Consider the following 17,251-nt stretch of genomic DNA (forward strand, 5'->3'; position numbering starts at 1 on the left):
AATTGTGCTGCTTTGCTTATTTTTTTAGTTGTTTTGCTAATAGTGTTTTAACCTATAATTGTTTTACTGATGATTTGTTGAATGTTCTATATGATTTACCGTATTTTTCGCCCTATAAGACGCACTTTTCCAGCTCCAAAAATGAAGGGGAAATGTGTGTGCGTCTTATGGGGCGAATGCAGGCTCCTTGGCTTCAGCGATAGCAACGCGAAGCCTCCGAAGCCTGCGCTCCGGAGGCTTCGCGTTGCTTCTGCTGAAGCCAGGAGAGTCTGCTCTTTGAAGCTGGTGGTGGGGGAAAGCAGCGCTTCCCCCATCGCCAGCCCCAGAGGATGGGGGGCAGTGGGAAGGCGTGCGAAGCCTTCCTGCTACTCTCCAACCCGGCTTGGAGGCTGGCGGTGGGGAAAGCAGCGCTTCCCCCATCGCCAGCCCCAGAGGATGGGGGGCAGTGGGAAGGCGTGCGAAGCCTTCCTGCTACTCTCCAACCCGGCTTGGAGGCTGGCGGTGGGGAAAGCAGCGCTTCCCCCATCGCCAGCCCCAGAGGATGGGGGGCAGTGGGAAGGCGCGCGAAGCCTTCCTGCTACTCTCCAACCCGGCTTGGAGGCTGGCAGTGGGGAAAGCAGCGCTTCCCCCATCTCCAGCCCCAGAGGATGGGGGGCAGTGGGAAGGCGCGCGAAGCCTTCCCCCACCTCCCGCAAAAGCAGGCAAAAGCTGGGCGCTCTTTAAAGGGGCTGCGAGGCTTTGCTGGCTTTTCTAGGAGGTGGGGGAATTCCCCCACCTCCTAGAAAAGCCCGTAGGAGCCACACAGCCTTTAAAGAGCGTGCCGCTCTTGGGGGCTTTTCCCCAAGGAGGGAGAAGGGACTGACTGGCCGTTTCAGTCCCTTCTCCCTCCTGGTCGAAAAGCCCGCAGGAGTCACGCGCGGCTCCTGTGGGCTTTTGCGGGCGTTGGGGGAATTCCGCCACCTCCCACAAAAGCAGGAAGAAGGTATTGGAGTAGCGCACAGGCTGCGTGCAGCCTGTCCACTGCTCCCAGAGCTGCGGGGGGGGGGGGGGGAATCATATTTTTTTCCTTGATTTCCCCCCCTGAAAACTAGGTGCGTCCTATGGGCCGGTGCGTCCTATAGGGCGAAAAATACGGTAAGTGATATTTGTCATGTTCCATTATCAGCTTGCAATATATTATTTCCCTGCACAGGGAAGCTTTTAATGTTTAATGTCTCACCATGTTTCAATTCATTGGAAGCCACTCAGAGTGGCTGGGACAACCCATTCAGATTGACAGTATATAAATAATAAATGTTGTTGTTGTTATTTGTTTATTTATTAGCTTTTTGTGATTCCTCTGAATGAAAAGTAGAATAGAAAGACAATCATACTTTGGGTTGAATTTGCTTCGGGATGAGCGCGTTCAGGTTGCGCTCTGCGGCAACCTGGAAGTACTGGGTTTCGCCGCTTGCACATGCGCAGACGCTTAAAATGATGCCATGCGCAGAAGTGGCTAAAAGCGATGTGCACGTGCGCAGACATGCCGTCGCTAGTTACGTTTGCTTCAAGATGCGAACGGGGCGATCCCGTTCTCATCCAGAGGTACCACTGTATAATAAATCAAATCAAGAAATCAGTGACTGTTTCAGATAATTGGGGGCATGAGGGGAGTTTTTAGTAGTAGTTACAGCAACAATGGTAGTTTAGTGCTAGTGATAACTAGAAGTGATCAAATGCTTCAAGGAATAATAAAATGCTAGATAGCCACTGAATTGGAAGCAAACTCAGTTTTAATCAAAAAAGAGAGGGTTAGCATTAATCCATCTTGATTGAGAGTTGGATTCTTCCTCTGTTATGATCGTACGCTCTTGGTCTGCCTTGCATCTCCCTTGAGCAGGCTCTCTACTGGAATCCCACGCAGCAACACATATTTGCAAAGCATTTTCCAACAGACTTCTCATTGGCATAGCACCCGGGGCGGCAATTTCCTCCCATAGCATTGCATACCATGGCATTTCTTGGGCGGGGAACACCTTCTGCAGGAAAAAAAAGAAAAGGCAAGAGACCTTAACATGCTTATCAGGTAGCTCTCCTCTCTTTGGCTTAGCTTAGTCTTATCTCACTTTAACATAGCGGACACTGCTTTTCTGTAAGGTTTTCCAAATTAGAGCATAATATACCACATTTTTTGCTCTATAGGACACACTTTTTCCCCTCCAAAAATTAAGGGGAAATGTTTGTGCATCCTATGGAGCGAATGCAGGCTCCTTGGCTTCAGCGAAAGCAAAGCAAAGCCTCCAAAGCTCAGAGGGAGCGCTCCCTCTGCACTCTGGAGGCTACAAGTTGCTTTAGCTGAAGCCTGGAAAGCAAGAGGGGGCAGAGGCTGTGCGCAGCTAACCCCAAAGCCTTTGGAGCACAATGTGAGTTCTGGCTGTGCTCCAAAGGCTTCAGGGATACTTGCCTGAAGCCTTTGGAATGCAGCAAGACTCTCCTGGCTACAGCAAAGGAACCCGAAGCCTTTGGAGCACAGCGCTAGTTCCCGCTGCGCTCTAAAGGCTTCGGGTGGCTATCCCTGAAGCCTTTGGAGCGCAGCGGGAACTCGCACTGTGCTCCACAGGCTTCGAGGTTAGCTGCGCACAACCTCCGCAGGGCAGCAGGGTGCCTTCACCCCGCTGCCCTGCGGAGGCTTCAAAGGCTGTCCCCGAAGCCAGAACAGCGAGACGGAGCGCTGCACAGCGCTCCATCTCGCTGTTCTAGCTTGGGGATGGCTGCGCAAAAAAACAGCACTCCATCTCGCTGTTCTAGCTTGCGGGTGGCTGCGCAAAAAACCAGCGCTCCATCTCGCTGTTCTAGCTTGGGGAGAGCTGCGCAAAAAAACAGTGCTCCATCTCACTGTTCTAGCTTGCGGATGGCTGCAGCAAGCCCAAGAGGCTCAGTGGTTTAAACCACAGCATCACCTGTGTCCCTTGCTCATGGCTACAAAGATTCCTGTAGAAAGCAGGCCAGAAAGCAAGCCCCTCCTTTCAGGAGTCCTCTTTACTTGGTGGCTCTGACCAGGAGTTCTCGAGTGAAACTAATCCCAATGGGGTTTGCATTTGGTGCAAAAACTAAAGGATGCCGAAGTCCTCACTTGTAGAGGTAAGATCAGGACCAGATTCCTAGTTGTTCATTTGCCACTGCAGCTTTACATGTCCCACACCTAATGTTATATGAAGTCAGGTGTGGGGCAGGGAGCCGTGACTGGATGAAAACAGACTTTGGGCCCAAATTAGAATCCCTGATGGGTCTCATTTGACCCATGGGCCAAAGGCTCCCAACACCCGTTTTAGATAACACATGTCATCCTGTAACCTCTGTAGCTCTCTCAAAGGCTTTAGGGCTCATATCTGACATTCAGAATGTGGTTGCAAGGCACATCCAGGGTGTTTGGTGAGTGACTGAGAAGTTAGAAAGTGGCAGCATCTTTCCTTCAGAACCAATAGTGATGCTGATATGTCTAAACAAAAGTGGTGGCCAAATTGGTCTTGTGTATATACTGTGCTTGTGTGCAAATCAACTGACTCTTGCCTGGGTGAAGACACATGATTCTAGAAACAGCTAATGTAAGAATCTGTGGGACCTTGCATGATGCCCTTCAACTCTAGACCTAGTGGTAGAAGCCAGCAGATGCAGGAGATTGAGGGCATGAGAAAAGAAACAAATTGGAAAGGTGCAGGAACCACAATGATATGGACACACTATTGCAAGAGGAGGGGAAAGAAAGAGAAAAGGGGGGAGGGATAAGTTTTTGCTTAATTCTACTCACCCGCTGGCATTTGGGCATCATCTTCTGCTAAAACATCAGGATTTGGCTTAGCGGTTGCCTGGAAAACCAAGAAGGCCAAAGCCAAGAGCACGAAAGCAGTCTTCATGGTGCACAATTGGCTGGGATCTCAGAATTGCAGGAGAGAAGAGCAAGGCTGAAGAATGGTTGAAGGGTGAGAATGCAGAAACCCTTTATTTATACAGAATTTTGTGGCAGTGGGCCAGCGAATTTACGATCAGTAAACTTCTCAGTTGTGGAATAAATAGCCGCAGGGCAAACATCCTGCAACATCTGTCAAAACCCCACCTGGATAGTAAATCATGTGGGGGTATTTGCTGATTATTGGGCAATTATAGTCATGGTGATCCTTTGCAACACAGTGGAGGACCAAGAATAAATGCATCACCCTAAACATCTTAATGTGGCGGCTTTATGCAGTTGTCAAATAGTATATGCAATAAGATAGGAGTTGGGGGCATTTATTTAAATGACTATGAACTGGACTGCGGTGGAGTAGGGAATGAAAAGCCCACAATCATGCAACAATATCAGCGAAGCACCAAAGGGTAAAAGTGCCCTATCAGAAGAAACCAGTGAGCGAAGTGAAACATTAGGAATCAGAAAGTCCAGAATGTAGTTTGGGCCCAAGAACCTTGAACATAGACTTCAAAGAATTTGAAGGGGCTCCCTCGGCCTGAAATGCAAAATGAGCGTTGCACCCCCATAGTTGCCTTTGACTGGACAGCATAGACCTGAATAATGGCCTTGTCCAAGCAGGTGCATTCTGTGGCCCCTTGAGAGTGGTGAAAGCACTGAAACAGGACACGAGGTGTTGGGTCAAAACTGTCCAAAACTTCACAGACTATCAGGCACAAGCAGGGTTAGCATGGCAGTAGGACAAGGATAAATTCCTCAGTCCGCTCAGCCTTCACTGATTGAATAGGACTCCGTTGTGGCTGGGAAATGCCCCAACTCCCTTATTGAGAACCATCCAGCATTGAACTCTGTCATGGGGCAAGCCAAGCATCCAGGCTCTTGCTTGATGACTGGAGTGGAAGATTCCACAGATGTTTCAACCTGAGCTTAGGGTGTGCCAAAGCTAATCCATCCCATCAGGGTCCCCTCATTACTATGCTGATTCTGCCCAGTGCCATTTTCGCCACAAGGAGTTACTGTGACACTGCAGCTCAACTACCACCATACTGTTAATACTGGGGTGTGGGACATGCCCAAGTGACTCACTTGGGTAGCAGTTGGGGGATCATCTTACTCGGTTCCAGGGGGGTTAAGCTGGATTTTTATGGAGGGAACTCTATATAACCCTGCCCCCAAAGCATGGGAACCTAAGTCCCACACAGGACTTCTGCAATCATGGGCATATCTACACCAGTCACATAGACATTTTCCTTGATTGTAGTTCCAACACACTACTGTGATGGGCTGACCCTCCAAGTGTTCCTATTTTCCAGGGATAGTCCCTGATTTAGAGAAGCTGTTTTGGTTTCTGATTTGATCCCGGAATGTCCCTCTTCTCCTCAGGACATCCTTATTTTCATTAGAGAAATGTTGGAGGGTTTGAAGTTATGCAACTCCACCAGCGAAGGAGATAAGTAACTATACAAATCTTTAGTTACAGGTAGGTAGCTGTGTTGGTCTGCCGTAGTCGAAACAAAATAAACCAAATTTTAAAAATCCTTCCAGTAGCACCTTAGAGACCAACTAAGTTTGTTATTGGTATGAGCTTTCGTGTGCATGCACACTTCTTTAGGCATATTCATATACAATCTTTAGAAGACATCTGAAGGCAGCCCTGTATGGGGACGTTTTTAAATGTTTAATGCTTTAAAAGGGAAAGGGAAAGGGACCCCTGACCATTAGGTCCAGTCGTGACCGACTCGAGGGTTGCAGTGCTCATCTCGCTTTACTGGCCGAGGGAGCCGGCGTACAGCTTCCGGGTCATGTGGCCAGCATGACTAAGCCACTTCTGGCGAACCAGAGCAGCACACAAAAACGCTGTTTACCTTCCTGCTGGAGCGGTACCTATTTATCTACTTGCACTTTGACATGCTTTCGAACTGCTAGGTTGACAGGAGCAGGGACTGAGCAACAGGAGCTCACCACGTCGCGGGGATTCGAACCACTGACCTTCTGATCAGCAAGTCCTAGGCTCTGTGGTTTAACCCACAGTGCCACCTGTGTCCCCTTGTTTAATGCTTTATTATGTTTCTATATGTGTTGGAAGCTGCCCAGAGTGGCTGGGGCAGCCCAGTCAGATGGACATTATTATTATTATTATTATTATTATTATTATTATTATTATTATTATTGAATCGGACATCCCTGTTTTCATTTGTGAAATATTGGAGGGTATGGGTGGGTCACAGTATGGAGGTCTAACATGGGCTGTCTTGCCTTTCTAAGACAGTCCAGTGGGCAATATGGGGAAGAAGACTGCCACAGGCCAGAAACATTAAAGAGGGTGGCTGCCATCCACCTGCCTCTCCAGTAGAGAAGGCCATATCATGGCTTACAGCTCCAGAAAGTGCTGCCAGGAGAAAGGTTTGTCCTGACTGCATCTTGCAAGATCCCTCTAGAGCCTAAGAAGGATATGGGATATGACCGCCACACCACTTTCCAGACACTGTGTCCTGAGGGTGGGTGGAGGCATTACACGAGGTCACCTGAAGGAGCGTCTCCTCCTCCATCGTTCTGCCTGGACGCTGAGGTCCAGCGCCAAGGGCCTTCTGGTGGTTTCCTCGCTGCGAGAAGCCAAGTTACAGGGAACCAGGCAGAGGGCCTTCTCGGTAGTGGCACCAGCTCTGTGGAACGCCCTCCCACCAGATGTCAAAGAGAAAAACAACTACCAGACTTTTAGAAGACATCTGAAGGCAGCCCTTTTCAGGGAAGCTTTTAATGTTTAATAGGTTATTGTATTTTGGTGTTCTGTTGGAAGCCGCCCAGAGTGGCCCTATGGGTGGGGTATAAATAAATTATTATTATTATTATTATTATTATTATTATTATTCACAGAACAACACTTATGATATTGGCAATTTTATTTCCCAGTGCTTCCCTATAATGCCTAGCTCGGAATTTGCATTTTTCACAGACTGGGTGACTCTGGACCTGGAGACACAGGTTCAGATCCTTGGCTAGCTGAAACATATTACTCTGCTTCTTTGTGATCATCATCTACAAACTATATGTGGGCACAATTCAAGGTTATGGTTATTGCTTTTAAAGGTATAAATGGATTGTAACTTGGACAGTTCTATCCCATACTCTCCAATCTGTATTGGAGATCCTGTTCCAGATTTTCCTGCTGGCTGAAATGGAGTGGATAAACTTAATGGGGCAAGGTCTCTTCAATATCTCAAGGAGGCCTAAATGACCCCTTTATTTTCACCCCACCATTTCATTAAAGACATAGATTTTTAGGGAGACTTGGGTAGAGGCTGAGAGGACCCAATCCAATTATCTGCTGTGCTGCTGGTGAACCTCATTATTCTGCTGACTGCACAGCTAGAGATTCACTATCAGCATAGCTTTGCAGTATACAGTTAATCCTGGTGCTTTCAGAGATGCATAAAGCTTGCAGTGACACCTATGTGTTTCTCAAAACCAGGCAGCTGATTATCTCTAAACTGCCAAGAAGACTTAAGAATGCTGTTGAATGCAATGAGAGCTTGTGTTTCCCTCATGCTAAACAATACCCTGCTGTTGTTGTTGTTATGGTTGTTAGACAAACTAAGAAAATATTGCAGACAAGCATTGCGCTGCCAAGGTGAGAATGGAGCCCTTCTAGCTATAGATTTTTAGTGAGCTGAAAAGGAGGATACATAAGACGGTGTTGGAAGGGAGGCAACTGAATGTGCTGACTAGGGCAGAAGCGTGAGTCTGTTGTAAAGAAAGGGTTGTGTGGCGGGCATGATCAAGTTTAGTGAGGTGAGCATTTATCTGTAGAGCTGCTATTGAGCTATCTACCATGACGCCAAGGTCTTGTTCCTGGTCAGGCACCACCAATGGACCACCCTATGGCCATCTGTTTGAAACTAATATCCTTTTGCCACTTGGCATTTGCTCACTTTCCCATTTCGTCACCCATTCATTTAGTTTGGAGAGGTCCTTTTGGAGCTCTTTGCAATCCCCCTTTGTCCTGACTGCTGGCAGCTGGTGCAAATGTCCCCATATCCCAATCCATTTCCAGGCCTTTCACCGTAAGTATAATAATAATAATAATAATAATAATAATAATAATAATAATAATAATTTTTTTTATACCCCACCCTTTCCAGTTCAAAAACCAGGCTCAGGGCAGCTAACAACAAATTCAAAATACTTTAAAACACTTAATTATAAAAGCTGCATAAAATACAGTATAAAAACATGAATAACAATAAAATTAAAAAATCAATTAGTTAATCCCTAGGGCTATCTGGCTGAATTGGTCCTACTTGTTACAGCGAAGAGGCCAGGGGAGAATTAGCTGTGGGGTCTCAGAGTGGGTGATCTTCATAAAAGGGGAGGGGGAAAGGAAGAGAAGGGAAATAAAAGAGCTGGAGGCAGGTTTGCAAAGACGTGTGGGTGTCCTTGGAGCACCATATTGTGGAACATGGGAGACGGCTTTATCCAGAGTCAGACTGCTGATTCATCTAGCTCAGGTTTGACTGCACTGAATGGCAGCATCTCTCCACCATTTCAGACAGGCATCCTTTTCCAGTAAAACCTAGAGATGAACTTTCTGCATGCCAAGCATATGCTCTGTCCTTGAGGAAAGGCTTTCTCTTGGCAGGCTTTTCTTGCAGCAGCAGGCAGCCGCAGTGCAGGAGGTCATCCGGGAAATAATGTCCTTTGCATCCACTCTTCCTGTAACTGTCATAAAAAAAGGATATTTGAACTTCATTCTTTCCATTTCAAGGAGCGAATATTGGGGCAATTCAAACAATTTATAAATGAGTGGTAAATAGTCTTTGCAGCTGGAGAGCGGGTGTGCTGTTCTGGGTCAACATAGGAGTGAGATCTAGCTCAAGGACAAGCTGGTTTCCTCCTGCTCCAGAGGGCAGGACTCAAACCAATGGCTTCAAGTTACAACAAAGGAGATACCAACCCAACTTCAGGAAGAACTCTCTGACAGTAAGGTCTGTCAGTGGTATGGTGTCCCTCAGGAGGTGGTGGACTCAGTGGTGGAGCAAGTGGGGGTGTGGGCCACCCCAAGTGTCATCACGGGGGGGGGGGGAGTGACAAAATGACAAAAATATGAGGGTTTTATTTTTTTAAAAAATGGACTCAAGAAACTTTTTAGTTCAGTCAACAAACATAACAAATTGCGGCTGGCACTGGGCGCCACACTGCAGGGGCCGGAACTTCTTTGGCGATCACTCATAGCCGAGTAAGATTGTCTTCCATAGGCACGGTTTTAACAATGAGTCCGTAAGTTGCTGTGGACCCACACATCCTTCCACAGTGGGGACATTGGTTCCCGGGCTGGAATTGATCACGGTGAGGGTTTGCCAAGCGTGCCTTCTTCTTAGCACGTTTCTCCCTTTCATCCTGAGTTTGAGCATCTTCAAAGCCCATGATACCTTTGGGAAAGGCTGTTCTCCAATTGGAGCACTTGCAGGCCAGTGTTTCCCAGTTGTCAGTGTTTATACTACATTGTTTTAGATTTGCCTTGAGAGAGTCTTTAAACCGCTTTTGTTGACCACCAGCATTACGCTTTCCATTTTTAAGTTCGGAATAGAGTAGTTGCTTTGGAAGACGATCATCAGGCATCCACACAACATGACCAGTCCAACGAAGCTGATGTTGAAGAATCCTCGCTTCTTCCAGAACACTGGTATTAGTTTGCCTGTCTTCCCAAGTGATGTGCAAAAATTTTCGGAGACACTGTTGTTGGAATCTTTCGAGGAGTTGGAGATGGCGTTTATAAGTAGTCCATGTTTCACAAGCATATAATCATAGAGCCTGCAGCTTGCCTGAGCCACACATCTCTCCTGGGAGTGACATGGTGGCTTGGCCGCCTGCAGGCTCCACACTGCCTGAAACAGCAGCATGGAACTTGTGCCTGCCCTCCACCTCTCCCTTGGTCACCCTACAGCTGGGGGGGGGTTGTCAGAGAGGCTTCATGCAGCACGCCCTGTCCCTGACTACAGGATGTGCACACCACCCTCAGCAGCTGAGCGGCTAGCTCCATTGCTGGGTGGACTCTCCGACCTTGGAGGTTTTCAAGCAGAGGTTGGATGGCCACCTGTCATGGATGCTTCAGCTGAGATTCCTGCACTGCAGGGGGTTGGACTAGCGGACCCTAGGGGTCCCTTCTGACTCTACAATTCTATGATTCTATAAGGATAAAACCCAGATAGTGGGGGTGGAAGTTGTCAGGAGCTCCAGTAGAACCCTGGCAGAGACACATGCCCGACTGGCAAGTTCTCTCCCTCCTGGTTGATCGTTTGGGAGCTTCAAAAGCTTTCTTCAGCCCAAACATCATAGTAACCGATGCCAGCAGACACCAGCACGCTTAGGGATCCGCAGAATTTTCACAGTTTGCTTAACAGATCTCAGCAACTCAGCATTTTGGCTAATCTACTGGAAAAGGATGCCTGTCTGAAATGGTGGAAAGATGTTGCCATTCAGTGCAGACAAACCTGTGCTAGATGAATCAGCATTCTGACTCTGGATAAAGCCGCCTCCAAAGTTCCACAATATGATGCTCCAAGGACACCCACACGTGGATATTACTTTCAAACAGATGGCCATAGTGTGGTCCATTGGTGGTGCCTGACCAGGAACGAGACCTTGGGGTCATGGTAGATAGCTCAAGGAAGACGTTGACCCAGTCTGTGAAAAATGCAAATTCTGAACTAGGGATTGTTAGGGAAGCAGTGGGAAATAAAACTGCCAATATCATAAGCTTTGTTCTGTGCATGACTGCGCATCATGGCTCCTCCAACCCCCGGGACACAGTGTCTGGAAATTGGTGTGGCGGTCATATCCCGTATCCTTCTTAGGCTCTTGAGGGATCTTGAAAGATGGAGTCGGGGCCAACCTTTCTCCTGGCAGCACTTTCTAGAGCTACAAGGCATGGCGTGGCCTTCTCTAGTGGGGAGGCGGGGGGGGGGAACCCACCCTCTTTAATCTTTCTGGCCTGTGGCAGTCTTCTTCCCCATATGGCCCACTGGACTGTCTGAGAAAGGCAAGACAGCCCATGTTAGACACCCATACTGTGACCCACCCATCCCCTCCAATATTTTCACAAATGAAAATAGGGATGTCCTATTCAGTAGTAGTAGTAGTAGTAGTAGTAGTAGTAGTAGTAGTAGTAGTAATATGCTTATTTATACCATGTCCATCTGACTGGGCTGCCCCAGCCACTCTTGGCAGCTTCCAATGCATATAAAAACATAATAAAGAATTAAACATTTAAAAACTTCCCCATACAGGGCTGCATTCAGATGTCTTCTAAAGATTTGTATACGAAACAAAATAAAAAAATTCCTTCCAGTAGCACCTTAGAGGACCAATGAAGTTTTTTATTGGTATGAGCTTTCATGTGCATGCACACTTTTTCAGATACACTTCACATGCACCCTGGAAAATAGGGACACTTGGAGCGTCAGCCCATCACAATAGTGTGTTGGAACTACAATCAAGGAAAATGTCTATGTGACTGGTGTAGATATGCCCATGATTGCAGAAATCCTGTGCAGGACTTAGGTTCCCATCCCTTGAGGGTAGGGTTATATAGAGTTCCCTTTATAAAAATCCAACTTAACCCCCCTGGAACTGAGGAAGATGATCCCCCAACTGCTACCCAATTGAGTCACTTGGGCATGTCCCACACCCCAGTATTAACAGTATGGTGGTAGTTGAGCTGCAGTGTCACAGTAACTCCTTGTGGCGAAAATGGCACAGGGCAGAATCAGCATAGTAATGAGGGGACCCTGATGGGATGGATTAGCTTTGGCACACCCTAAGCTTAGGTTGAAACATCTGCCTGGCTGCAATCTCCCACTCCAGTCATCAAGCAAGAGCTTGACTTGCCCCATGACAGAGTTCAATGCTGGATTGTTCTGAATAAGGGGTTTGGGGCATTTCCCAGCCACAACGCAGTCCCTTTCCATCAGTGAAGGCTGAGCGGAATGAGGAATTTATCCTTGTCCTACTGCCATGCTAACCCTGCTTGTGTCTGATAGTCTGTGAAGTTTTGGACAGTTTTGACCCAACACCTTGTGTCCTGTTTCAGTGCTTTCACCACTCTCAAGGGGCCACAGAATTCACCTGCTTGGACAAGGCCATTATTCAGGTCTATGCTGTCCAGTCAAAGGCAACTATGGGGGTGCAACGCTCATTTTGCATTTCAGGCCGAGGGAGCCCCTTCCAATTCTTTGAAGTCTGTGTTCAAGGTTCTTGGGCCCAAACTACCTTCTGGACTTTCTGATTCCTAATGTTCCACTTCGCTCACTGGTTTCTTCTGATAGGGCACTTTTACCCTTTGGTGCTTCGCTGATATTGTTGCATGATTGTGGGCTTTTCATTCCCTACTCCACCGCAGTCCAGTTCATAGCCATTTAAATAAATGCCCCTAGCTCCTACCTTATTGCATATACTATTTGACTACTGCATAAAGCCGCCAGATTAAGATGTTTGGGGTGATGCATTTATTCTTGGTCCTCCACTGTGTTGCAAAGGATCACCATGACTATAATTGCCCAATAATCAGCAAATACTCCCACATGATTTATTATCCAGGTGGGGTTTTGACAGATGTTGCAGGATGTTTGCCCTGCAGCTATTTATTCCACAACTGAGAAGTTTACTGATCGTAAATTCGCTGGCCCACTGCCACAAAATTCTGTATAAATAAAGGGTTTCTGCAATCTCATCCTTCAAGCATTCTTCAGCCTTGCTGTTCTCTCCTGCAATTCTGAGATCCCAGCCAATTGTGCACCATGAAGACTGCTTTTGTGCTCTTGGCTTTGGCCTTCTTGGTTTTCCAGGCAACGGCTAAGCCAAATCCTGATGTTTTAGCAGAAGATGATGCCCAAATGCCAGCGGGTGAGTAGAATTAAGCAAAAGCTTATCCCTCCCTTTCTCTTTCTCTTTCTCTGTCTCTTTCTCTTTCTCTTTCTCTCCCCTTCTCTTGGAATAGTGTGTCCATATCATTGTGGTTCCTTCACCTTTCCAATTTGTTTCTTTTCTCATGCCCTCATTCTCCTGCATCTGCTGGCTTCTACCACTAGGTCTAGAGTTGAGGGGCATCATGAAAGGTCCCACAGATTCTTACATTAGCTGTTTCCAGAATCCTGTCTCTTCACCCAGGCAAAAGTCAGTTGATTTGCACACAAGCACAGTATATACACAAGACCAATTTGGCCACCACTTTTGTTTAAACATATCAGCATCACTACTGGTTCTGAAGGAAAAATGCTGCCACTTTCTAACTTCTCAATCACTCACCAAACACCCAGGATTTGCCTTGCAACCACATTCTGAATGTCAGATATGAGCCTCAAAGACTTTGAGAGAGCTACAGAGGTTACAGGATGACATGTGTTATCTAAAATGGGTGTTTGGAGCCTTTGGCCCATGGGTCAAATGAGACCCATCAGGGATTCTAATTTGGGCCCAAGGTCTGTTTTCATCCAGTCATGGCTCCCTGCCCCACACCTGACTTCATATAACATTAGGTGTGGGACATGTAAAGCCACAGTGGCAAAGGAACAACTAGAAATCTGGTCCTGATTTTATCTCTACAAGTGAGGACTTCGGCACCCTTTAGTTTTTGCACCAAATGCAAATCCCATTGGGATTAGTTTCACTCGAGAGCTCCTAGTCAGAGCCACGAAGTAAAGAGGACTCCTGAAAGGAGGGGCTTGCTTTCTGGCCTGCTTTCTACAGGAATCTTTGTAGCCATGAGCAAGGGACACGGGTGATGCTGTGGTTTAAACCACTGAGCCTCTTGGGCTTGCCAGTCGGAAGGTCGGTGGTTTGAATCCACATGACAGGGTGAGCTCCTGTTGCTCTGTCCCAGCTAGCAGTTCAAAAGCATATCAGCACAAGTAGAAAAACAGGTACCACTGCAGCAGGAAGGTTAACTGTGTTTCCGTATGCTGCGCCACTCGTCATGGTGTCCCGTTGTGCCAGAAGCAGTTTAGTCATGCTGGACACATGATCCGGAAAGCTGTCTGCAGAGAAATGCCGGCTCTCTCAGCCTGAAATGTGACATGAGGCTCACACCCCATAGTCGCCTTTGACTGGACTTAACCGCCCAGGGGTCCTTTACCTTTACCTGTAACCATGGCTTGAATTCAAGCTGAGGAAGCAAAGACTCCAGAGCATGTCTGAGTGTACTTTCAATCCTTCCCTTTAATTTGAATCGCCAGTGCTTAGTGATGGACAGTTGGCCAGCATCACCTATCTGTCAAAAGTGGTCCAGTTCTCCCTTTGGCAGCACATATACTAAATTGGAACGATACAGAGAAGATTAGCAAAAGTAGTCCAGTTCTGCATCTCAGCCACTGACTGCTGGATCTAGTTTCTTTCATATAGACCCATTCCAATATGGCTTCAGGTTTGGGCATGACTTTGGTCACCCTGACGGATGACTTTTATCGGAAGTGATGTGGTTCTACACCAGAGTTTCACAAACATGGGTCTCCAGCTGTTTTTGGACTACAATTCCCATCTTCCCAAGCCACTGTTTCTGTTAGCTAGGGATGATGGGAGTTGTAGCCCCAAAACAGCTGGAGACCCAAGGTTGGGACACCCTGGTCTACTTTCTTGACTCTCCTTAACTTCTCAGTGGCTTTCAGTACCATGAGAACAGAGGGTTAGGGGCACAACTTTGCAGTGTCTCCACTCCTCTCTTAAGGGCCACCAAGAGGGAATAGAATCGGGATGCTACCATTTAGACCTATAGCATTGACACTGTGCGGTCCCTCAATGTTCCATATTGCCTCCCTTGCTGTTTAACATTTATGTGACACCAGAGATCGGAATGCCTGTCTTTCTCCCTCCATTCTATCTGAATCAGGAGAAGCTGTGCAGGTGCTGGGCCAGTGTCTGGAGGCAGATGGGATGGGGGTCAATAAACAGAAGCTGCATCCTTATTTCTTGTATATGAGAATTTGGAAGACAGTTACCATATTCTGGATAGGGCACCAGACTTCCTGAAGGAGCAAGTGTGCTGCTTGGAGGTGCTTCTTCATTTTAGATGGGCAACGAGTGCCTATGCCCAGTAATCCCTGACAGTCTCCCATGTAGACTTTAATGAGCTCTGTGTGGATCTGACCTTGAAAGTGGTCCAGAAGTTGAGGCTGGCACAGAATACTGCAGCCCAGATGCAACGGGGCACCATTGGACAGGAACACATCCTGCACTGGCTGCCAGTGAGAGAACAGGTCTGATTCCAGGTAGTGACTAAGAATGATGGAGAAATTTCATTCAGTTAGCAGTTAAAGGTTTAGCTCCCTAATTCACACTTTCTTGGGAAATACACAAATGGAAATACAGCCATCCTTCAAAATTGACACGTTACTCAATTTTGGTTTTAAATATTTTTTATTAGGGTTTATAAAGAAAAATGCAAAGATTATCGTCAAATATCTTCTCTTTTTTTGGTCCAAATGAAAACATTAATCTAGAGGGGGCAAAGAAAAAGAGAATAACAGAAAATACTGGGGTAAAGCATGTCTAAATAGGCACATATTAATGAAAATGGCATGCAACAAGTACCATATTATGTACAACTGCTTTGGGAAAATGTCTGTCTTTGCTTGCAAAATATGGGTTTATTAGCTGGTGAATTTTCATGAGGACTTTTTAAAAATAAAATCTGCAAACTAGTATGGAAAGATGGTGAATGGAACTTTGTTTTTTTTTGGGGGGGGGTGGAAAATGGGGACTTCAGAGAAACTGAATTTGACCAACTCACCCAATGCTCTTTGCTGGCAACGAGGCCGAGGTCTTGTTCAGAAAGAAACAAGATCTCTGAGCATTCTGCAGAGTAGCCTTACCAAAACCTGTGCAGATGTTTACAACAGTATAACCAGCAACACCTGTGTAGAGAACTGAAATTCCATGTTATCTCATCATTATCATTAATTTTATTTTGGTTAGACACTTTTCTTACCACATAACTCAAAGAGCGGTTTACAGTAAAACCAACCCTCCCCCCAAAAAACCAATAAAAATGAGAACCAAAGCTAACAAAAAAAGGTGGGAACATATATTATGCTCTAATTTGGAAAACTTTGGGAAGACACAAGACTTGCCCACCTTGGAAGAATGGCAGATGCAAGTGATCGATTACATGGAATTGGCAGAAATGACTGGCAGAATCCGAGATCGGGGAGAAGAATTGGTGGAAGACCAGAGTATTATTATGTAGGGACTAAACAAATGATATAAGGGATTAAGTGATAAAGAATGTGTAATAAATGGCTTAATAGGAAAGGAAAAGAAACCAAAGGCATAATAGGTTGAAATGTACAACAGGATACAAGATTGGAAAGAGGGGAGGAAACTGCTGAGATTGATTGTGTAAAGGGGAACACAGAAAAGGGAGATGTGAGGAAGTCAGGAAAGAGGGTTATAAAGATAGTAAGTAAGGAAGGAATAATTTTCTTTTTGTTTTTTGTTGTTAATGTTGTGTTATTTTTTACTGTCCTTTTTCTGTTTTTTCCTTTTTTTCTTCTTTTTTTACTGTGATATTTGTTTTATTATGTTTTATTATGAGAAACTTCAATAAATATCTTTAAAAAAAATAATAATAATTTGGAAAACTTTGCAGAATAGCAGTGTCCGCTATGTTAAAGTGAGATAAGACTAAGCTAAGCCAAAGAGAGGAGAGCTGCCTGATAAGCATGTTAAGGTCTCTTGCCTTTTCTTTTCTTTCCTGCAGAGGATGTTCCCCGCCCAAGAAATGCCATGGTATGCAATGCTATGGGGGGAAATTGCCGCCCCGGGTGCTATGCCAATGAGAAGCCTGTTGGGAAATGCTTTGCAAGTATGTATTGCTGTGTGGGATTCCAGTAGAGAGCCAGCTCAAGAGAGATGCAAGGAAGACCAACAGCGTACGATCGGAACGGAGGAAGAATCCACCTCCCAATCAAGAAGGATAAACCTCTCTTTTTTGATTAAAACTGAGTTTGCTTCCAATTCAGTGTCTATCTAGTATTTTATTCTTCCTCAAAGCATTTGATCACTTCTAGTTATCACTAGCACTAAACTACCACTGTTGCTGTAACTACTACTACAAACTCCCCCCGTGCCCCCAATTATCTGAAACAGTCACTGATTTCTTGATTTGATTTATTATACAGTGGTACCTCTGGATGCGAACGGGATCCATGCCGGAGCCCCGTTCGCATCTTGAAGCAAACGTAGCTAGCGATGGCACGTCTGCGCATGCACACGTTGAATTTAGCCGCTTCTGCGCATGAAGTCATTCATAACCAATAAAGC

General features: G+C 46.2%; 2 long non-coding RNA genes across 2 annotated transcripts; one reads left to right on the forward strand and one right to left on the reverse strand.

The window, feature by feature from the left end:
* Positions 1-1,754: 1,754 nt before the first annotated feature.
* LOC310842075 lies at positions 1,755-3,954 on the reverse strand. The gene is made up of 2 exons (XR_014562824.1): positions 3,788-3,954; positions 1,755-2,018 (listed from the first exon to the last, which is right to left on the reverse strand). It is a non-coding gene; the product is annotated as an uncharacterized lncRNA (long non-coding RNA).
* An 8,723-nt stretch (positions 3,955-12,677) lies between these two features.
* Positions 12,678-16,945, forward strand: LOC310842067. The gene is made up of 2 exons (XR_014562807.1): positions 12,678-12,841; positions 16,689-16,945. It is a non-coding gene; the product is annotated as an uncharacterized lncRNA (long non-coding RNA).
* Positions 16,946-17,251: the final 306 nt, after the last annotated feature.

Source organism: Podarcis gaigeae (genome assembly GCF_964106915.1).
Source record: "Podarcis gaigeae genome assembly, chromosome: 3".
Lineage (NCBI taxonomy): Eukaryota > Metazoa > Chordata > Lepidosauria > Squamata > Lacertidae > Podarcis > Podarcis gaigeae.